The 26,185-nt window shown below is 27.7% G+C and overlaps 1 long non-coding RNA gene across 1 annotated transcript; it reads right to left on the reverse strand.

Moving 5' to 3' along the window:
• Window positions 1-1,171: 1,171 nt before the first annotated feature.
• Window positions 1,172-20,637, reverse strand: LOC141325121 (uncharacterized). The gene is made up of 3 exons (XR_012353740.1): window positions 20,522-20,637; window positions 16,836-16,939; window positions 1,172-1,224 (listed from the first exon to the last, which is right to left on the reverse strand). It is a non-coding gene; the product is annotated as an uncharacterized lncRNA (long non-coding RNA).
• Between the last annotated feature and the right edge of the window lie 5,548 nt (window positions 20,638-26,185).

Genomic DNA, 26,185 nt, shown 5'->3' on the forward strand with positions numbered 1-26,185 from the left:
TGTGTGAGTGTGTATGTGTGTGTGTGTGTGTGTGTGTGTGTGTGTGTGTCTCTGAGTGTGAGTGTGTTTGTGTGTGTGTGTGTGTGTGTGTGTGTGTGTGTGTGTTTGTGTGTGTGTGTCAGTGTGTGTGTGTGTGTGTGTGTGTGTGTGTGTGTGTGAGATCATGTAATGTGGTGTGTCATCTGTCATATGGAAGAGCTCTGCTAACGCGATTAGCTGTAATCTAATCCTGCGGTTCTGACTCCGCTTACGGTCGCTCACAAGCGCGGTTTAGTCGCTTAGCAGGAACTTTTATCCAAAGTGACTCACGCTGACTTATTACAGCTTCACTTCTCTACTCAACCTACAACCGGAGTTTAACAGAAACTACAGTCAGAAAATAGAGGAAATAACAGGATACATACTGGTTTGCATTGGTTAACCTGCATTGAAAGTAGTGTAGGATGAAAAACCATGGACTGAACTATAAATCATTTGAAGAATTCAAGTTTATTTCAGTGATTCCCAAGTGTTTTTGTCAGACAAACTCAATTTAGCTAAAATACTTTTTTGAATGTTTGGTTTTTAAGTTAATATGCCAATACTTTAATGAACATTTGCATGTTCAGGGTTCTCTGATATCCATAATTTTAAATTATTTCATTTTAATTAAAAAAATTTTTTAGTAATAGTATATAATTTTTGATTGCTTTTATTATGAATTATTATTTTTTTTTATTAAATTAAAATTTAATTAAAATACAATTAGATTAATTAAATGCTGTGTTGTATTAATTGCAAAATAAAAGGTAAAAATTGTAAAATAATATTATAATAAAAACAAATTAGTCCAAATAAAATACTATATTCTAATAAACTTAATAAAAAAAATAAAAAAATAGTTGCATTCTAATAAATTATTATAAAACTAAATAAAAAAAACTAATAAAATTAAACAAATAAAAGAGAGTAAAAAAATACATATTACATTGTAATAAAACAAGATTAAATTAGTGTAAGTAAAATAAAATATAAGTTGCAAAATAATAATATATATATACATTTTTTTATTTATTGTAATTATTAAAAAAGTTTTAGTGTTTTATTTTGCTTTTATATTATTTTAGATCAATTTTATTTTAAATAATTTAATTTTCTTAAATATTAAATTTAATAAATTTGATAAACTCACCAGTCAGCCAGCGTCCATCGGGTTCGGATGAAGCCTTTTCTGGACCATTTACACTGCAAGAAGAGAAAAAGAGACCTTTAACCTAAATCACATCCATATGTCCACTTTATTCACCTGCAGACAAACATTCATGCATTTGATCAGTCAGAATTCATCCATTTGGAAAGGAAACATTCAGTAAAATGACAGATAATGTGTTACTGCTGGTCTCATCTCTTCTGAATCTGTTCAATGTTTTATTTTTCCAGTTTTGACCAGACCAAAAAAATAAAAAAATAAAAAAATTATACTAAATTTTTACATTTATAAATAATTAACATTTTATTTTAATATATTTTTATTTATTTAATTTAATTTTATACATGTATTTGTATTAAAAACACACACACACACACACACACACACACACACACACACACAAACCCATATATATATATATATGAATATGAATAAAACAAAATTACATGTTAAAAATACAAATAAATGTAAAAAATAAAACATAAAAAGATATTGTTACAATATTAATATTAGAAAATAAGATAAGAAAAAAATAGAACAAAATAACATTAAAAAACAGTATATTCTAATAAAGACTCAAGTATTTAAAATAAAATAAAAACAGCATTATAATAATATTATAATACGCTAAGTATTAATAAATAATTAAATAATAAATTAATTTAAATTAAATTATATTATTATAAATAAGGCAAATACAATAGAATAAAAAATAACAGTATTATAATAAAACAAGATTATAATAAAAATAAAAAACAAATTAGTCCAAATGAAATAATATATTCTAAAGTATATAATAAACTTAGTAAAAATAAAATAAATAAGTACATTCCAATAATCTATTATAAAATTAGAAGAAAAAAAATTATATATATATATATATATATATATATATATATTTATTTATTTATTTGTTTATTTAACAGGGACATTGCACAACAAATGTGTTGCACAGACCAGAGATAGCTACAAGCTAATTTTCATCTGTAGTCCCTGGGCAGAGGCAAAGTGACAGCAGGTTAATACAGTGGACAATGAGCATTCCCATTGATGAATCCATTCACAATACAAAATACAGATAAAACACCTGCAAAAGGATCATCTCAACAAACATGCAATTGCAATACCTTTACAACTATTTACAGTTCACTTTTAAATTTACCTTCTTACATTTTTAACAATACCCCAATTAACCAGTTTTGTGCTAATGATCACAAATCTGACCGTCTTTCAACCACTTCTTTAGGTTAAGTTTAAACTGTTGCAAGGTACTACTCTCTCGCACAGTTAAAGGCAACGAGTTCCACATCCCTGCAGCTTTCACAGAGAAGCAATTCTGTCCAAAAGTAGAGGACCTAAAGTTGACATAACAGTCTCCTCTGGAAGAGGCTCGCGTTGTTCTAAATCCTGCCTCTTCACACGATTTCACAAACATTCTCAGGGGCTGTGGTGCCAAATCATGTAAAATTTTATATAATAAACTGACATTCGAAAACAAAATGAAATTATCAAATGTTAATAATTTATATTTCTTCACAATGTTACAATAATGGTATGAAACAGGTTTTCTATCTAAAATTTTGAGTGCCTGTTTGTACAAGCTTTGAAGTGGCTGTAACGCAGAGTTGGTTGATAGAGACCAATTTGTGATGCAATATGTAAAATGAGACAATATCATCGCATGCATATAAAGCTTGGCTGCATCTGTGCTCATCTGCGGGCGAATATATCTGAACTGCGATAAATTAAATTTTACAGTTTTTATCAGTTTTGAAACATGCTTTTTAAACGACAGTGTCCTGTCCAGCACTACGCCTAAATACTTGACAGACTCTGCTTCGTGAATTCCTGTTCCTTTTACAATAATTTCCGAAGCAGAGTGAGAAGTATTCCTTATTGAAAAAAACATACTAACAGTTTTGCTAAAATTTAATGTCAAACATGATTGCACCATCCAATCTGAAATTTTTTCGATCGCTCCCTGGAGCACAGCTGCTGCTTTCTGACTTGATTTTGCATGGACATATATCACGGCGTCATCGGCGTACATTTGTACGTGAACTTCAGGACAAATAGCTGGAAGATCATTTATATAAACACTGAACAAGAGAGGGCCCAAAATGGAGCCTTGTGGCACCCCAACTGAGCAGTCTAAAAACGAAGACATAGTACTCTTAATTCTTGTACAGTGCTTCCTATTCTCCAAATAAGATTTAAACCATCGTAATGTCTCATCAGAAATATTGTGAGCGGACAATTTAGATAACAGGATGTTATGGTTTACCGTGTCGAATGCTCTTTTCAGATCTAAAAATATGGCACCCACCACCCCCCCTTTATCCAACATGGCTTTGAGTTGTTCAACAAAATAACAAAGTGCCGTTTCAGTCGAATGATGTTTTCTAAAACCGAACTGAAGTGGATTCAGGGGGTGCTCTCCATAATTCAAATGATCCATCAGTTGCATGGCCACTACTTTCTCGACTACTTTCGATATTACAGGTAGGATACTCACTGGTCTGTAGTTGGCCACAACATAATACATATAATAATATATACAAAATACATATAATAATTATATATAATTATAAAAAAATGAAAAATAATGTAGATTATATAGATAATAATAAATAAAATACAAAATATAGAATATAGAAAAAAAAAATATATATATACACACAAATTAATAAAATAGAATAAAAAATATATAACAATATTACATTAAAATAAAACAAAACTAAATTATTTACAATAAAATATTAGCTAAAATAAAAATAAAAGTAAAAATGGTCAAATTAGAAAAACAAAATAAAATCAAAAATAGTCAAAAATATATTACATTTGATTATAAATAAATACAAAATACATAAAATTTTGATATAAATATAAATAAATAAAAAATAAAATAAAAATATAGATAATAATAAAATACAAAATATAGACTACATATAAACGAAGAAATACAAAATAAAATAAAATAAATGTAAATTTTAAGCCAGTGGCAAAGATGAAGAAAATGTGATCGAGTCTGTGTTCTTGAGTAACTGAGTTCAGCAGTAAACCACAGGATCACATGACTCTCAACATTATTAAATGAGAGACAAATTGATTCTGTGAGAGTCCTGATTACCAAAGCACAGACAAATAAATAAATAAGCTCTCTAATGGGGAGTTAACTGCAGCGATGAATAAACTAATTACCAGCCGGGTCACATAATTACAAATTGACTGATTTCATTTAAAAACTCTGATGCAAATGAAAGGCCTGAGAGAGATTTGATTGCTCCTCACATCTTTCAGCCGACATTCGGACAAGATTAACTCGATCAAGTCACATTACATTTGCATACTTCAGTTCATCCGCTATGGGCTACAGCGAACTTAACACACTTCTCCTCTGAGAAAATCATTGTCATATTCTACAGCAGCCTGCAATACAAATACAGTTTCATGACAAACCCAAAATATATGCATACTCCTCATTTTAACATAAAATGTCTTTAACGTTGTGTTCCGTGCCATCGCTTCGGCAAAGTGTCCATCAGACGAACTACAGTGCCTTGCAAAAGTATTCATACCCCTTCATTTTGTTCACGTTTTGTTTTGTTGCAGCATGATGTTAAACTGCTTTAAATTAGTTTTCCCCCACATCAATACTCCATATATCATAATAATGACAAAGCAAAAACCAGATTTGCACATTTGACAAATGTATTAAAAATCAAACACTGAAATAAGTAGATTGCATAAGTATTCATCCCCTTAACTCAGTCCATAGTTGAAGCAGCTTTTACAGCCTCAAGTGTTTTTGGGTCTGATGTGACCATCTTTGCACATCTGCATTTGGCAATTATCTGCCATTCTTTGCCTCACCTTTTCTCCTCTCCATCTCTGTCAGCTTGGACATTTTCTAGAGTCCTAGTTGTTCCAGTCGTCTTCCATTATGGAGAATGCTTCTGTCAACCTTCAATGCAGCAGATTTGTTTCTGAACTCTTCTCTAGATCATCGCCTTAACGCAAGTCTGTCACTGAGCTCTACAGGCAGTTATCTTGGTTTTTGCTCTGATATGCATTTTCAACTGTTAGACCTTTTAGAATTTGCCACAGTTTAACATCTAGAAGCAATATGAATGCTCCTGAGATACATTTCGAGTGTCCCAGAAAAGGGTATGAATACTTATGCAACAGGATCTTTTCAGTTTTTTATTTCTAATAAATTTGCAAAGTTGTTACAAACCTGTTTTGTGCTGTCATTATGGAGTATGAGATGTAGATTGATGTGGGGAAAAAGTAATTTAAAGCAGTTTAACATAATGCTGCAACAAAACAAAACTTACCAAAAAAAAAAAGGAGTATGAATACTTTCGCAAGGCACTGTAATAAAAAAGTTGTTGTTTTCGATTTAAAGCTTTCTACATATATATTTATCATGTCTGACAAAAAAATAACGGTTAAATAGTTTCCACTGAAAAAAATATAACTGATCGCGCTTGTGCCTCCATGTCCTAAAAACTCCATGACCGCAAAAAAAGAAAAGAAAATATCGTAATCAAGAAAATACACACTTCCTGACCCACATGTTTAATATTTGCGACTGACAGCAGCGATTATAGTGGAGATGCGTCATTCGGCATTAATTAGGTAATTTTGTCAGAAGAAATGTTCTTGATTACAAGAAAAATACAGATTGTTCTTGTTGTGATTTATTTTGTCTTTCCTTTATACAGATTAAAATAGTTTCGTTTTCGAAGTACTCTAAACTGTCAGTGATTCTCCGATGTTAAATATGATCAAGAGTTATTTTATTTCGATCTACAGTGTAATAAAAGTTATGAAAAAGATTAGCCTATAGACCTAAATATTAGAGACTACAAGCTAGTTCCTTTTTTCTTAACTTTTAACTTCTTCTAAAAATCATCAAGAATATTAAATCAACTTAATAGGCAAGGTTAAGGAATTTTCTTATACAAACATAACGAATGCACTTCAAAACTAAGTTTTTATTTATAAATTCAGCAATCACAAATATGACAAAATAATATTATTTTATATATATATATATATATATTAATTGTATAGCTATAACAGTTGTATCAAATGAATAAGGAAATTATAGTGCCTTGAATTTATTAAGTAAATGTTTAATTTCGTTCGTTTCGCTCTCTGGAAATGTAAAGAAAAAATACCGTTTTTACTTGGAATTTGTTTTTAATCCCTGGTTTTAAACAAGCATACACATGAGATAATTTATATATTATTGCTTGAATAAACGTTTAAAAATTGTGCTAAATTTTATAATTAAGGACATTAAACAGTGAAATGTGTCTAAGAATTCCAAAAAGAAAGAGAAGCATTGGACATAATCAAAATATTCGAAACATTTATTAGGAATACCGTTTTCTTAACAATTAAGATGCTGCTTGTGTTTATCCAGTCTAATGGAAGTGTGCGTCTCTCACCTGACTTTCCCAACAAAAATCCCTCCCCCTCTCAGAAAATACATAAAGCTGACATTACTGAGCTATATGCGTTTAAAAGTAGCCTATTAAAATGGTACAATGTCATTGCTCAGTTCAACATGTCGGGAAATCGGGCATTGTGTCCCGCGTCAGCATTTATTCAACAGTTAATAACGCTCAACATTCAAAAGGTAAATATTATTCAGCCAATAAAGTGTAGGTCTATGTATTTCATAGAAAAGTGTGTCTAGTTCTATATAAATTACAAAGGTTTAATTGGCATCTTTATTTCAAACGACCCGACCGACCGCGACCCGAATATCATTACAAATATTTTTGGCTCGTAACCGCGGGTAACCGCTCATTTTGGATCAACCCGCGCATCACTGGTCAGCATAACCTTATGAAGATTTCAGTTTTTATCGTCATTTTTAGGAAAACCGTAAGTATAGCATTAAGTGAGATCAGTCTGAAGATCTGGGCTGAGTTTGGAGTTTGTAGAGATAAACTCTAGGAGGAGTAGCGTTCACAAATCAGTGTTTGCCCTAGATGCAAAGGCCAAAAATTAGCGGGAGCGTCACGCGTGCTTCGGTGTGCGTGTAGTGAAAAAAAAAACGCGTCTCCACCATTCATACATACAGAGGCAAACGGAGCATGCAGGATTCATATTAAAACGGTCTTTTTGCGTTTCAGTTTTCACAGACACTAGTCCAACTTTTGCTTTATTAATCCAAAAATCGGTGAATTACGTGCCACTCCGCGCTATAATAAATTCCGTTTTTAGTCCGCGATCCCGTCTGTGTTTTGGTGGAGGAGACATTATAAACGCGCGACCATGTAGAGACAGAAATTAGGGTTGTGACGATGAGGAAATTTCCCCACTGGTTAATCGACATGTGACAACTCCGGTAATACCGGTATCACCGTGGGGATTTCCTCTTTTCCTCTGCTTTTAAATACCTTATAAAAGCGTGTGTATTAAACTTTCACTTTCAGATTTGCGGGAATTGGCAATTCGGCGTCAATTATTTGAATGGACGACAAAGTTTGCAGGTTGCCTTTATTAAAGTTTTCAGGTTCCCTTTTTGCATTTGGTTTGAACCCAAAATATTGCCAAACAGGCGCTTTTGCATTGCGTTTTGACACTAAATCGTCCGCCATTCTCTTTCTGTAAATTCGACACCTCTCGTTCTACTCACGTGATAAATCAAATGAAATATGACGCATTAGCTATGTTCAGTTTTTAATTATAGTGCATGCTCTCGTCTTAAGTAAATTATTTAGAATTATATTTTCCATTTAATTCAAATAAAATATTTAATAAAAAAAACCCCGAATACTTAAAAAAAACTGGGGACGGTGTCACGGTGGAAAAGTGATGTCACCGGTGTTGCGTCTTAAAACTGGTAACACCGTCAACACCGTCAACACCGTCTATCGTGGCAAGCCTAACAGAAATGACATGCCTTCGTGTAAATAAGATAAATAACATGAGGCAATTTAGTTTGTTTAATAAAAGAACAATGTATAGCCCTGTTCTATAGGAAAGATAAGGTGCCATAGAATGGAAAACTGTGTTTAGCTTGGCATAGTTGAATAATAACAGTTCAGTACATGGACATGACATACCATGAGTCTCAAACACCATCGTTTACTCCTTCTTATATAATTCTGGTGTTTGCAAAAGACCACCGAAAAATAGGTCAATTCCAACATAACACCAACTGTTACGCTATAGTCCCGATCGTTAATAGTTACGCCCCCAACATGTGCATCGCCCAATCATCAGTAACTTCAGTACATCAGTAGACACATGCCATCACAGAGTAAAATGTGGGCGATTCAAAACGGCAGATTCAACAAACCTCATATTAAAAGCGGCTAGAGTTAAATTAATAAAGCGGCCGTAATTAAATATATATTTCCTCCATGTGTTTCCTTACAGCTGTGTGAGAGCGAGCAGCTCTGTGAGACAGCCAATCAGAGCAGAGCTCCTCATTAATATGCAGGAACCTTCCAAATAAGGCAATAACAGAGCATTTCATTCTAGGGACAAATTCTAGGGTTGTCAATGGACTTGTAAAACCGTTTCTGGAGATTTTTTGCCCTTTCATATGCCATATACCTTCTATGTAGATTTCAGAGAACAATTTAAAATATTGTTTCAATGCATTCTATGGCACCTTTAAATGACTTCTATTGTGATCTGGCACTATTTCGAAAATAAAATGAACTTGACGTTCGAGGGGGGCGGGAGGTGCCGTTTGAGGGGCAAGATAACGGTAGGGGAAACACTGCAAACGTAGTCTAAGAAAGACCTAACTAGACAAAATATCATAAAAGAGCATAGAAGTGAAGTATTGTTCTGAACACGGTCAGGTTGGTGGACGCAGCTGTAGTCTGTAAAGGTCAGCGGTGCGGCGGGTGACAGTGATGAACGCAGACGAGCGGCGGGTCAGCGCGGGATCGAGCCGCGGAGAAGAGGCACATAATCTCATCTCCGGCGTCCGGCGGCCCGTTCGCCCTCGATCACGGGTCAGGAGCGTCACGGATCGGGTGAATCTCATCGGCTGACCTTCTGCGGCGGATCATAAATAACAGCACGGCTGCTCTCACATAAAGACACAAACGGCGGCTGAGTAATAACTAATAAACAGCGGCTGTGATTGATGAAGAGCAGCGCCCAAACGCCCATCTGTCTGCGCTCAGATTAAACAACACTTCATGCACTGACACACTCCTCTGAGACATTTACGCCCCCAACGACCAACCGAATCTCAGATTTCACGTTCCATTCACTTCAGGGGCGGCAAAGTGAAGCGCAATAATGTGAAAGCTAAAAATAATGCAAATCAAACTGAATTGAGACCAGTTTAAGAGACAATCTGATCTGAATCTGGATAAAAACAGGAGCAATAAAATGAAATTAAAAATATAGAATATAAAAAATAAAATAGGATTAAATTATTTAAAATAAAAGAATATTATACAACAAGAAAAATAAAATAACAAAATAAAATAAAAATTATATAATAAAATACTTTAATAAAACAGGAATAAATTGGTTTAAAATATAATAAAATATTATTATATTATAATAAAAAAATCTAACTGAATTAAGAACAGTTTAAGAGACTGGATAAAAACAGGAGAAATAAAATTTAATTAAAAATATAGAATATAAAACATAAAATAAGATTCAATTATTTAAAATAAAATAAAAACAGCATTATAATAATATTATAATAAAATAAGACAAAACAAGTTTAATAAAAATAAAATAAATAAATAATTATATTAACCTTTATTGTTATAAATAAAAATAAAATACAATAAAATAAAAAAATATAATAATATTGCAATATATTAAAAGAAGAATTAGTTCAAATAAAATGAAGTAAAAAATGTAAATAATATTATAATAAAAATATATTTTTTTAAAAATAAATAAATTATATATTCTAATAAACGTAGTAAAAATAAAATAAATCATCAAATTAAAGTAAGATAAAGATAAAAATAGGACAAATAAAATGCAATATATAAAATGTACAAATTTTTTGTCAACATTTATTTAATGATTTAATTTTAAGTGATCTGGCCCTTCATAATTAAATTGTGAAAATAAAATGTAAAAAAAGGTGGAAAATAATATTCTAATAAAAAAAATCATAAAATAAATTAGTCAAAATAAAATATATTATAATAATACAAAATAAAATTATATAATTAAAAAATACATTTTATTACATTATATAATATTATGCAATAAGAAAAATAAAATAACACTCATATAATATTATATTATAATAAAACATCATAAAATAGTCAAAATTAAATTAAATTAAATATATTATAATAAAACAAAATAATAAGTAAAAATAAATTAAATTATATAATTTTACAAAATAAGAAAAAAATAAAAATGATATAATATTATATTATAATAAAACAGGACAAAATTGTTAAAATATAATAAAATAAAAATTACATCATAAAATAAATGAGTCAAAATTAAATAAAATATATTATAATAAAACACAATAAAATAATATTAGTAAAAATAAGAAAATTAAATAAAGATAAAATAAAATATATTATATTATAATAAAACAGGAATAAATTGGTTTAAAATATAATAAAATAACATTATATTATAATAAAAAATCTAAATAAATTAGTCAAAATAAAATAAAATACAAAATAAAATATCAGTAAAAATAGATTAAATTCAATTATTTAATATTACAAAATAAAAAAAATATTTAAAAAAAGATAATATTATATTATATTATAATAAAACAAGAATAAATTGTTTTAGAGAATTTTTTTTTTAAGTAAAATAATATATTACAATAAGATAAAATTAGTCATCATAAAAAGCATGGTTTGAGAAACTAAAATAAATTTAATTAGAATAATTAAATTAAATTTTACATATTACAATAAAATAAAAAAATAAAATAAATAAATCAACTGTCTAAATGAAAAGTATTTTCTCTGTCACTGACGTGAAATCAAACACAACACTGCAAAAGTCAGTCTTTTCTCAGTCTGATATCCAACATCTCCTTCATGACGACTGAAGAGCAGCAGACGTACATCAAATCCATCAAAAGAGCTGATTAAACACAGCAACATGACAAAATGCATCAGCTCGACCTTTCACAAGCCTGTTGTTCTGTCCGCTTCTCTCTTATTCAGCGTTTCAATTAATATTGTCCCGCTTTCTGGAGCAGCACTTAAAGCCATAACTCAGAAGCGCCGCACACACGGGCCCTAAAGAGGAGACGGGTCACGCGCTCATTACACAAACCCACAGAACATCAGGCGTGTGTGGAGTCAAGGGTACAAACACGCCACACACCATCAATCAGAGCCGCCTCCTTTCTGATTGGCTGCTGGTGAAAGCGCCAGCTGTCAATCAAACGGGGAATGCGGGTGATGTCATCCACATGTTTGACACACTGAGGCTCATTGATGAAGACACTCCAGAAACCAAAACTCAAGAAGATGGAAGGAATCAACTGAAGGGGACACTATACACTGATATGTGCTCTCCATATATCTTTAATATCAGGACAATATGGAAGTGACTTTTGCTGCATCTTCTTATCACACTACAAAAAAGTAACGTTGTTTTCTAGTGAAAATTCTCAAATTAAGATGATTTGAGACAAAAAAAATCTTGTTTTATGGGAAATTGATCAAAATGAAGTGAGTTTGTGATTAAAATAAAAACAAATATCTGCAGATGGAGTCAGAAAAATCAACCTAATTTCAAGGGAATACAAGTTTTCATCCCCACTGACAGATCTATCATCTCATTTTATTTTATTATTTTATTATCTCCAGTTACTGTATCTTGATTTGAGGATGTTTCGATATTTGCAGTGTAAAAGAAAAAATAGGAAAATATTTTTATTTTATTATATATTTTATTTTATTTCTTGATTTAAGGATGTTTAGATATTTGTAGTGGGAAACAAAACAAAAACAGGAATACATTTTTAATTTTACTTCATTTCAATTTGCATCTCCAGTAAATGTGTCTTGTTTTAAAGATTTTTAGATATTTTTGGTAAAAAACAAAACAAAAATAGGAATAAATTTTAATTTAATTTAATTTATTTTAATTAATAAATTAATTAATTTATTTATTTACAATTTGCTTCTCCAGTAAATGTATCTTGATTTAAAGATGTTTAGATATTTTTAGTAAAAAAAAAAAAAAATAGGAATACATTTAATTTTCATTTAATAATTATTATTTTATTTTTTTTAGTTTTTATTTGACTTTAATTAATTAATTAAGTTATTTTTTAAATTAGCATTTCCAGTAGACGTATCTTTTACTTTATTTTATAATGTAACATTTTAATTCATGTAATATTTTATTTCACTTTATTTTATAATTTAGCATTTTATTTTATTTGATTTCATATTTTATTTTATTTCACTTTTTATTTTATTTTACTTTATTTTATAATTTAGCATTTTATTTTATTTGATTTCATATTTTATTTTATTTCACTTTTTACTTTATTTTATAATTTAGCATTTAATTCAATTTCATATTTAATTTTACTTTTTATTTTATTTTATTTTATAATGTAGCATTTTATTTCATTTAATATTTTGTTTCACTTTTTATTTTATTTCACTTTATTTTATAATTTAGCTTTTTTATTCATTTAATATTTTATTTCACTTTTTATTATATTTTACTTTATTTTATAATTTAGCATTTTATTTTATTTCATATCATATTTTATTTTATTTTACTTTATTTTATAATTTAGCATTTTATTTTATTTGATTTCATATTTTATTTTATTTCACTTTTTACTTTATTTTATAATTTAGCATTTAATTTAATTTCATATTTAATTTTACTTTTTATTTTATTTTATTTTATAATGTAGCATTTCATTTCATTTAATATTTTATTTCACTTTTTATTTTATTTTACTTTATTTTATAATTTAGCATTTCATTTCATTTAATATTTTATTTCACTTTTTATTTTATTTTACTTTATTTTATAATTTAGCATTTTATTTCATTTAATATTTTGTTTTATTTTTACTTTTTATTTTATTTTAGAATTTAGCATTTTATTTAATTTAATTTCATATTTTATTTTAATTGTAACTTCATTTAATGTGACTCGTCCACCAGCTGCAGATATATTTAATTTAGTTTTGTTTTTAATGTTCATTTTGTTTCGTCCCACAGACTGCAGCGGTTTGGACGTGTGTTAAAGATCCCTCAAAGCACACGAGGCGCAGCTAGAAGCGTCCAAAACACGGAGCGTCGGCGTCCAAACAGCGCTGCGTGTCCCGGAGCCGCCGTTAATAGGATTCCTTTAGGGAAGCAGATGGATGGCGAATCCGGGCGGTTTCATCTACTAAAAGACGGCATAAATCACGGATGAAGCCGAGGTTATCGCCAGCCTGCCCGCCTCATGAGAAACCTGCATTAAAGCATTAGTGAAATTAATTCATCTTTCATAAGAGGCCGGAGCCGTATCTGTGATCTACGATAACAAGCGATTTCTCACCAGCGAGCGAGAAAGCCCTTGATAGACTACACAAATCTGCTGCTTTAAACGGCCCAACATTATGTGGAGTGCCGCTCTCCGGAGATTCAGCGGCGCGTAAATCAATGCATCAATGCAAACTTTTCTCTTTCTGTTTTCTCTGGTCGGCGAAGGTGCGCCGCTTCTGTAAACGTAATTGTTTTCTCATCAGGAGGAAGCGCCGCCGTCGGCCTCGTGCGGAACCGCAGCTAGCGGCGCGTGAAAGGCCACGCCGCTGTTTTTGCATACATTTACGAGCCGCTGTTTGCCGGAGTGTGGGAGACGGATGGGAGACGAGCATCTGGGTGACGTGAGCTCTTTATTAGTATATCAGCTCTACACAACACTCACATCAAACACCAAATCACACTCCAACATCATCCAAACACATTACAGCGTTCATTCAGGTGGAAACCAAAAAAGGTCTTAGATCTCTGAGCAGAAACTCTTCGATTCATAGTCATGTCATTAAATGTTGCATGCATCACAATAAAAATAAAATAAATAAATAAATAATAAATATTCATATTTTGTTTTCCACTACAAATATCTAAACATCCTTAAATTAAGATACATTTACTGGTAAAAAATAAAAATAAATAAATAAATAAATAAATAAATAAATAAATAAATAAATAAAAATAAATAAAAATAACATGTATTCCTATTTTTTTTTCCACTTCAAGTATCTGAACATCCTTAAATCAAGATACATTTATTGGTAAAATAAAACAAAATTAATTTAAATAATAAAATTAAATAAAAATGTATTCCTATATTTTTTGTTTTCCACTACAAATATCTAAGCATCCTTAAATCAGGATACATTTACTGGTAAAATAAAATAAAATAATATAAAATACATTTATTCTTATTGTTTTGTTTTCAACTACAAATATCGTAACATCCTTAAATCAAGATACATTTACTGGTAAAACAAAATAAAATAAAATAAAACATAAAATAAAAATGTATTCCTATTTTTTTGTTTTCGCTACAAGTACTGGAAAACAAAAAAAGGAATACATTTATTTTATTTTATTATTTCTTTATCTTATTTTTATTTTACTTTACATCTTCAGTAAATGTATCTTTTTGAATAAATACATAAACAAATAAATATTCCCTTTTTTGTGTGTTTTTCACTATAAATATCTAAGCATCCTTAAATCAAGATACTTTTACTGGTAAAATAAAATAAAATAAAATAAATAAAAATGTATTCCTATTTTATTTTTTCCCCACTACAAGTATCTGAACATCCTTGAATCAAGATACATTTACTGGTAAAATAAAAATAAAATAAATAAATAAAAATAAAAATAAAAATAAATAAATAAAAATGTATTCTTATTGTTTTGTTTTCAACTACAAATATCTTAACATTCTTAAATCAAGATACATTTATTGGTCAAATAAAACAAAATTAAATTAAATAATAAAATTAAATAAAAATGTATTCCTATATTTTTTGTTTTCCACTACAAATATCTAAGCATCCTTAAATCAGGATACATTTACTGGTAAAATAAAATAAAATAAAAAAAAAAATAAAATAAAATAAAATAAAATAAAATAAAATAAAATAAAATAAAATAAAATAAAATAAAATAAAATAAAATTAAATAAAATTAAATAAAATTAAATAAAATTAAATTAAATTAAATTAAATTAAATTAAATTAAATTAAATTCATTCTTATTGTTTTGTTTTCAACAACAAATATCGTAACATCCTTAAATCAAGATACATTTACTGGTAAAACAAAATAAAATAAAATAAAACATAAAATAAAAATGTATTCCTATTTTTTTGTTTTCGCTACAAGTACTGGAAAACAAAAAAAGGAATACATTTATTTATTTTATTTTATTATTTCTTTATCTTATTTTACTTTACATCTTCAGTAAATGTATCTTTTTAAATAAATACATAAACAAATAAATATTCCTATTTTGTTTGTGTTTTTCACTATAAATATCTAAACATCCTTAAATCAAGATACTTTTACTGGTAAAATGAAATAAAATAAAATTCACATTTTTTGTTTTCCACTACAAATATCCAAGCATCCTTAAATCAAGATATTAAACAAAACTAATAATTAATGCAGGGGGAAATGTGTTTATACACTTTTATTTTGTTTGTTTTATCATCATTATTATTATTTTTTAATGATTTAAAGCGACAGTTCACCCAAAAATGAAAATTGTCATCATTGTTGAATAAAGTTCAGTTAATATTAATTACTATTAACCTAAAAAAAAATTAATTTTAATTAATTTTCATTTCTTTTTAAAAATATTTTTTACATATATTTTTTAATTTTATTATTTTTAAATGATTTACGAGATTTACGATTTTCGATAGTTTACCCAAAATAAAAATGTCATCACTGTTGAATAAAGGTCAGTAAATAATAATTACTATTAACTTAAATAATTTTTTATTTTCATTTATTTTTAAAATAATTTTTACTTTATTATTATTATTATTATGTTGTATTTTTAAATTATTTAAAATGACATTTCACCCAAAAATGAAAATTGTCATCATTGTTGTGAATATATTTCAGTTAATATTAATTACTATTAAACTATTACTATAATTAATTACTATTAATTATACTTAAACTACTTTTAATTCTCATTTATTTTTTAAAATATTTTTTTTTACATTTTTTTTATTTTTTTATCAATTAATAATAACTTACATTATTTTTAAAAAAATTCTATTTTTTTATTTCATTTGTTTTATTATTTTTTATTTTTAAATAATTTAAAGCGACAGTTTACCCAAAAATTATTAAATAAAGTTGCTATTTTTTTTTGTGTGTGTGTGTGTGTGTTTATGGAAGCTTAGAAAGCTCTCAGATTTCAACAAAAACATCTTAATTTGTGCTGAATTTCTTACAGGTCTGGTAGGACATAAAGGTGAGTCATTTTCACTGTGAACCAAATTAAGCAGGGATGCAGTATTCAGGGCTGTAATGATTTCTGACTCGAGAGTCGTTTTGCTCTCAATATGAAATTTCAATCCAGAGCTTGATGTGAGAAATGTGAGTGAAGCAGACAAACATGAGGTTGATTGTTTGATCATGACGCACCTCAGGGAAATAGTCTTTAGGAAACTTCTCCTTCTCCAGCGTGGCTGTGCTGGGCAGAGTGTCCGAATGAACCTCCTTACCAACCACCTTCCTGAACTTCTTGGCTGAGGAGGAATAAAACAGCACTCATTGACACGCAAACACACTTCAGAGACACTGATCAGGACGACTGCGCCACCTACTGGTCGCACACACATATCTTCACATTACACCTCATTTTACATTCGCATTAGAAGATTTTTAATTTATTAAAATCACAGCTTTCAAAGCCCAACTGAGAATAAAAAATATATTGTCTCTGTCTTTTTAAGTATAGTATAAATATTTGTTATCTGCATCATTTAAACAAATATAAAGCCAAATGGAAAAATAAAAATAAATAAAATAAAAACATTTTAACATTTATTTAATAAAATAATATTTTTAAAAAGTGTTTCAACGTTTATTTAACAAAAATATATATATATTAAGGTAAAATAAATATATTATGCTTTTTTAATTATTACATTGTCATGGCTATAATGCATCTGGATGCTTTACTTGAATTTATTTTTTAATTTCTGTGTGATTACCACAAAAGTAGTTTTTATAAATTAATTAGCATAAATTAATCAATTACATAACATTTTTTATACATTTAATATAAAATTTAAAATATAATATTTAAGATATAAAATTTACTATTTAATAATTTAATTTAATTTAATTTAATTTTACCAGTAAATATATCTTGATTTAAGACTGTTTAGATATTTGTAGAGGAAAACAAAATAAAAATAGAAATAGTTTTTTTTTTTTTTTTTTTTTTACCAGTAAATGTATCTTGATATAGGAATATTTAATTACTAATATTTAATTTAATAATTGTATTTTATTGTATTTTATTTTATTTTATTTTATTTTATCAGTAAATGTATCTTGATTTTAGGATGTTCAGATATTTGTAGAGGAAAACAAAACAAAAATAGAAATACTTTTTTTTTTACCAGTAATTGTACCAATGTATTTTAATATTTGCAGTAGAAAAAAACAAACAAAAATATGAATACAATTAATTTTATTTCATTTGACCAATAAATGTATCTTTATATTTGTAGTAGAAAACTAAACAAAAAATAGAAATATTTATTAAATACAATATAAATACTTGTTATCAGCGTAATTTAAACAAATAAAAAGCCAAAGAAAAAAATTTAAAAATATATAATATTAAGGTAATATAAATATATACATATTACACTTATTAATTTAATTTAATTTAACTTTAATCTTGGTATTTGTAGTAGAAAACAAAACAAAAAATAGAAATATATTTAATTTAATTTATTAAATATAATATAAATTTGTTATCAGCATAATTTAAACAAATAAAAAATCTACATTTATTAAAAAAAATATATAATATTAAGGTAATATAAATATATACATATTACACTTATTAATTTAATTTAATTTAACTTTAATCTTGATATTTGTAGTAGAAAACAAGAACAAAAAATAGAAATACATTTAATTTAATTTATTAAATATAATATAAATATTTGTTATCAGCGTAATTTAAACAAATAAAAAAAATTCAACATTTATTAAAATATATAATAATTAGTTAATATAACTATACATATTACACTTGTTTATTTATTTATTTTTTTACTTTCTTAAATATATTGGTAAATGTTGGTAAATCTTGATAATTGTAGCAGAAAACAAAACCAAAAATAGGAATACATTGAATTGAATTTATTAAATATAATATAAATATTTGTTATCAGCATAATTTAAACAAATAAAAAAATCAACATTTATTAAAAAAAATATATAATATTAAGGTAATATAAATATATACATATTACACTTATTTATTTTTTAACTTTCTTAAATATTGTAAATTTAAATATTGGTAAATGTTGGTAAATCTTGATAATTGTGGTAGAAAATAAAACCAAAAATAAGAATACATTTAATTTAATGTAATTCTATGTTATTTTACCAGTAAATGTATCTTAATATTTGCAGTAGAAAACAAAAACAAAAAATAGAAATACATTTAATTTAATTTATTAAATATATTATAAATATTTGTTATCAGCGTAATTTAAACAAATAAAAAAAAATCAACATTTATTAAAAGAATATATAATATTTAGTTAATATAAATATACATATTACACTTGTTTATTTATTTATTTTTTTACTTTCTTAAATATATTGGTAAATGTTGGTAAATCTTGATAATTGTAGCAGAAAACAAAACCAAAAATAGGAATACATTGAATTGAATTTATTAAATATAATATAAATATTTGTTATCAGCGTAATTTAAACAAATAAAAAAAAAATCAACATTTATTAAAAAATATATAATATTAAGGTAATATAAATATATACATATTACACTTATTTATTTTTTAACTTTCTTAAATATTGTAAATTTAAATATTGTAAATGTTGGTAAATCTTGATAATTGTGGTAGAAAATAAAACCAAAAATAAGAATACATTTAATTTAATTTAATGTAATTCTATGTTATTTTACCAGTAAATGTATCTTAATATTTGCAGTAGAAAACAAAAACAAAAAATAGAAATACATTTAATTTATTAAATATATTATAAATATTTGTTATCAGCGTAATTTAAACAAATAAAAAAAATCAACATTTATTAAAAGAATATATAATATTTAGTTAATATAAATATACATATTACACTTGTTTATTTATTTATTTTTTACTTTCTTAAATATATTGGTAAATGTTGGTACATCTTGATAATTGCAGCAGAAAATAAAACCAAAAATAGGAATACATTTAATTGAATTTATTAAATATAATATAAATATTTGTTATCAGCGTAATTTAAACAAATAAAAAAAAAAAATCAACATTTATTTAAAAAATATATAATATTAAGGTAATATAAATATATACATATTACACTTATTTATTTATTTATTTATTTTTAACTTTCCTAAATATATTGGTAAATCTTGATAATTGTAGTAGAAAACCAAACCAAAAATAGAAATACATTTATTTATTTATTTATTTATTTATTTATTTTATTTGACTAATCAATGTATCCTGATTAAAGGCTGTTTAGATATTTGTAGCAGAAAATAGGATTTTTTTTATTTTTTATTTTATTTTAATCAGCAAATGCATCTTGATTTAAGAATTTGTCGATATTTGTTGTGGAAAACATAATAATTAATTAATTAATTAAAAACACTTTTCTGGCCCTAAAATAGGCTTAATTTTCTTTTTTCACTTTCTTTGCAGTGGAATCTGAGATGTGCTCAGGGTTTGTGTTTGATGGAGAGCGTGATTACGGCCATCATGTGAGAGATATCGTGGTCTTTAAGAGCTCCGGGTTTGAGCGGGGCTGCAGGGTCCGGCGGGGGCTAATGCTCACACCGCTGTAATGGGAGTGGCTTTAATTAGTGTGACCGTCGGGACACGCGACCCCTGACCCCTACCGCTGATGAGGTCACCGCTAACTGTCCAATAGCCTGAGTGCACTATTAGCACAGGCTGAAATCTCATGAATTAAATCCTAATATTAATAAGCATTACTGTTTCCTATCGGTTACTCCATCTTAGCATGTTTTATAGCTTCTGAAACAACCTTGACCGCACTGGATCGGATGGGATTGAAGACACGCCGCATTAAAGGGACACACGTACCTTTGAAATCAAACTGCTGGATGTTTTTCAATGATTCGTGAATGAAGTAGCAACATCCGAGTGCCTGAAAGACAAAAAGAGAGAGAAATTACTTAACTTAGATACACAAAGGTGTGGTTCAGTGCAATTTCTTTATATTTCTGTCATCTTCTGGTCCGCAGATGTGCATCTGTGGTATTCCTTCACCTGTTTTGTGAAAACTGTGGTCAACCGATATATCACCAGGACCGATATATCGGCCGATATTTGGTATTTTTTCATTACCGATATGTCAAAAGCTGGACTTTTATTCTGAAATGCTTTTAATTTCAGCAATTATTATGCCTGGGTTTTCACTAATTTTTATTCTACACCAAAACATCAGCCATCAATAAATCCATATCGGTTGACCACCGCTTAATATTGTAGCAAATACATCTAAACACAAAATTGATATCGGTGGACTACTACTTAGTAAAGTACCAAATACATCACATTAAATATATTTTAATTTCTTTTCAGCAAATAATATGCATGCGTTTTTCCAATTTTTCCAATTATATGTCATGATAACATAAATGTTGGCCATTGGCTATTAGATATCGGCCACCAAAAAATCCATATCGGTTGAGAATTAATTAGTAAAATAGCAAAAAGACATCTAAATACATCTAATTAAATCAATTTTAAAATATATTTTGTTTTAACAATAGCTATTTTTTAATTAAACACTGTGATATCATATATATTGGTTTTAAATTTGCCATCGGCCATCAAATAAATCCATATCGGTTGACCACTACTTAATATTGAAGCAAATACATCTAAATACAAACACAATTTAATCTGTTTTGCAATTGTTATGCATGTGGTTTTACTACTTTTAGATTAAATATTGTGAATGGGCTTTATATCAGCCATCAAAAAAATAAATCGGTTGACTACTACTTAGTAAAGTACCAAAGACATCATATTAAATACATTTTGTTTTCTTTTAAGCAATTGCTATTCATGTGTTTTTACTATTTTTAAATTAAATTGTGATATCATAAGTATCGGCTATCAAAAATATATATATATCGGTTGACTACTACATAGTAAAGTACCAAATATATCATATTAAATCTATTTTGATTTCATTTCAACAATTGTTATGCATGAGTTTTACTATTTTTAAATTAAATATTGTGAATATTATAAATATTGGCCATTGGCCGGTAGATATCAACCATCAGAAATCCATATCGGTCAACCATTACTTAGTAAAGTAACAAAAATACCTCTAAATACATATAATAAAATAGATTTTATTTCAGGAAATGTTATACATGTGTTTTGATCATTTTTTAAATTAAATATTGTGTTCATAAATATCAGCCATTGGCCATTAGATACTGGCCATCAAAAAAATCCATATTGGTGGACTACTACTACTTAGTAAAGTACCAAATACAACATATTAAATTTTGATTTCTTTTCAGCAATTGTTATGCATGCATTTTTACTATTTTTAAAATAATATTGTGATATCATGAATATCGAGCATTAGATTTTGGATAAAAAAAATGTATATCGGTAATTGTCATACATAAAGTAGCAAATGCATCATATTAAATCTAATTAAAATCATATTAAAAAATATCGGCTATTAGATATCGTCCATCAAAAAAATCCATATCGGTTGACCACTACTTAGTAAAGTACCAAAAATACATCTAATTAAATATACTTTCAAATAGATTTAATTTTAGCAATTATTATACATGTTTTTAATATGTTTAAATTAAATACTGATAACCTATATAATCGGTTTGATATTGGCCATTAGACATCGGCCATCAAAAAATCTATATTGATTTTTTACAACTACTTAGTAAAGTACCAAATACATCATATTAAATCTGTTTTGATGTCTTTTCAGCAACTGTTACGCATGCTTTTTTTACTATTTTTAAATTAAATATTGTGATATCATGAATATTGACCATTAGATTTTAGATTAAAACATCCATTATCGGTTGAACACTACTTAGTAAAATAGTAAAAATACCTCCAATTAAATATATTTTGAAACAGATTTCATTTCAGCAATTGTCATTCATGTCTTTTCGCTATTAAAAAAATATCGGCTATTAGATATCGGCCATCAAAAAAATCCATATCGATTGACCACTATTTAGAAAAATACCAAAAATACATCTAATTAAATCTATTTTGAAACAGATTTTAATTCATCAATTGTCATATGTGCGTTTTTACTATTTAAAAAGATCAGCTATTAGATATCGGTCATCATAAAATCCATATCGGTTGACCACCAGTTAGTAAAGTACCAAAAATATATTTAATTAAATCTGTTTTGAAACAGATTTAATTTCAGGAATTCTCATGTGTTTTTGCTATTTAAAAAAATATCGGCTATTAGATATCAGCCATCAAAAAAACCATATCGGTTGACCACTACTTAGAAAAATACCAAAAATACATCTAATTAAATCTATTATGAAACAGATTTTAATTGATCAATTGTCATACATATGTTTTTACTATTTAAAAAATATCGGCTATTAGATATCGGTCACCAAAAAAAAAATCCATATCGGTTGACCACTACTTAGTAAAGTACCAAAAATATATATAATTAAATCTGTTTTGAAACAGATTTAATTTCAGGAATTCTCATACATGTGTTTTTGCTATTTAAAAAAATATCGGCTATTAGATATCAGCCATCAAAAAAACCATATCGGTTGACCACTACTTAGAAAAATACCAAAAATACATCTAATTAAATCTATTATGAAACAGATTTTAATTGATCAATTGTCATACATATGTTTTTACTATTTAAAAAATATCGGCTATTAGATATCGGTCTCCAAAAAAAAAATCCATATCGGTTGACCACTACTTAGTAAAGTACCAAAAATATATATAATTAAATCTGTTTTGAAACAGATTTAATTTCAGGAATTCTCATACATGTGTTTTTGCTATTTAAAAAAATATCGGCTATTAGATATCAGCCATCAAAAAAACCATATCGGTTGACCACTACTTAGAAAAATACCAAAAATACATCTAATTAAATCTATTATGAAACAGATTTTAATTGATCAATTGTCATACATATGTTTTTACTATTTAAAAAATATCGGCTATTAGATATCGGTCACCAAAAAAAAAATCCATATCGGTTGACCACTACTTAGTAAAGTACCAAAAACATATCCAATTAAATATATTATGAAACAGATTTTAATTGATCAATTGTCATACATATGTTTTTACTATTTAAAAAATATTGGCTATTAGATATCGGTCACCAAAAAAAAGCCATATCGGTTGACCACTACTTAGAAAAATACCAAAAATACATCTAATTAAATCTATTATGAAACAGATTTTAATTGATCAATTGTCATACATATGTTTTTACTATTTAAAAAATATCGGCTATTAGATATCGGTCACCAAAAAAAATCCATATCGGTTGACCACTACTTAGTAAAGTACCAAAAACACATCCAATTAAATATATTATTAAACAGATTTTAATTGATCAATTGTCATACATATGTTTTTACTATTTAAAAATATCGGCTATTAGATATCAGCCATCAAAAAAACCATATCGGTTGACCACTACTTAGAAAAATACCAAAAATACATCTAATTAAATCTATTATGAAACAGATTTTAATTGATCAATTGTCATACATATGTTTTTACTATTTAAAAAATATCGGCTATTAGATATCGGTCACCAAAAAAAATCCATATCGGTTGACCACTACTTAGTAAAGTACCAAAAACACATCCAATTAAATATATTATTAAACAGATTTTAATTGATCAATTGTCATACATATGTTTTTACTATTTAAAAATATCGGCTATTAGATATCGGTCACCAAAAAAAATCCATATCGGTTGACCACTACTTAGTAAAGTACCAAAAACACATCCAATTAAATATATTATTAAACAGATTTTAATTGATCAATTGTCATACATATGTTTTTACTATTTAAAAATATCGGCTATTAGATATCGGTCACCAAAAAAAAAATCCATATCGGTTGACCACTACTTAGAAAAATACCAAAAATACATCTAATTAAATCTATTATGAAACAGATTTTAATTGATCAATTGTCATACATATGTTTTTACTATTTAAAAAATATCGGCTATTAGATATCGGTCTCCAAAAAAAAAAATCCATATCGGTTGACCACTACTTAGTAAAGTACTAAAAACACATCCAATTAAATATATTTTGAAATAGATTTCATTTCAGCAATTATTATACATGTTTTTACTATGTTTAAATTAAATACTGATATCCTATATAATCGGCTTGATATTGGCCATTAGATATCGGTTATCAAAATATCCATATCAGTCAACCTAAAAATCTAAAAACAACTGAAATGATCACTTTAGTTACTGTCGGGTCAATAATGCATCATTTCCCAGCCGATCCGGTTGGCAGAATGGAGTGACGTCAGTGGTGTTTCATAAGTTCATGTGTTTATGTATAACCCCCAGCACAAAAGAGCACAAACTGGCTCTTATGAATATGAAGAAAAGGCCTCTTTTCTTATGTAAGGAGTTCACAGCGCTCAAATATAACATGTAAATTATAGCCGGAGCCGGTTCTGTCAAAGCGCTGGATCTGAGCCGCTCAAAGCAGCACAGTCAGAGTTTAGCATGACCAAAGATTTACTTCAATAGGATTATATTCTTAATTTTTACTGAACAATCAGACAGTTTCTGTGTCTGTCGACGGCCCAAACAAACGGAGCCCGCGGGCGTAAGGCGCCGGGGATTTGATGCGGTTCACAGTTCACTAACTGCTTTTCTGAGGGGCTTTTGCACCTCCAGTCCTCAAGTTGGCCTAAAAAGAGCGAAAACCTGCTTCCTGTCCGCTCGGGGCTCAATGCAGCGGCCCAAAACTGCGGGCTAAAGCTCTCAATAGCGTCTAAAGATGAGGAGAGACGCTCAGGAGTCATGGGAGACGGACGTCCCGGCGTCGCCGAATACAAACGCCCAGAGAATACAGTTAGGAAGCAAGAAAAGAGCACAATAGAACTGGTTAGAGACCGACTGAATGGCCATCTGACGCTCTCAGGTTCTCTCTGCTTCACTGATCTTCACACACATGGAAGCGCACAGTCCAAAATCAACACTCGCCAAGATCCCAACCAGAGTAAAAACTGGCTTGGCGAGTAAATGAAACCCGGTTACGTGCCAGTTGGCTGGTGACTTTATTAGGACCCGCAGGAGAAAACATGCTGCAAGAAATAAGTCTCTTCTGATCACCAGGTCTGCGTTTATTGGATCAAAAATACATAAAAAATTCTGAAATATTATTAGAAGTTAAAATAGCTGTTTTCTATGTGAACATCTGTTAAAGTGTAATTTATTTCTGTGATCAAAGCTGAATTTTCAGCATCATTACTCCAGTCTTATATCGACTTTTTATAAATACTCAAAAAAAGTAAAAAAAAATGAAAATAAAAAACAGAAATTTTAAAAAATCAAAACTGATAAATAATGCAATGAGATTAATAAAAATAAATACTTTTTTTAACTTCCTAAACCTATAAAAAATACTAAAACTATATATATATATATATATATATATATATATATATATATATATATATATATATATAT

This window comes from Garra rufa, chromosome 2 (assembly GCF_049309525.1).
Source record: "Garra rufa chromosome 2, GarRuf1.0, whole genome shotgun sequence".
Taxonomy (NCBI): Eukaryota; Metazoa; Chordata; class Actinopteri; order Cypriniformes; family Cyprinidae; genus Garra; species Garra rufa.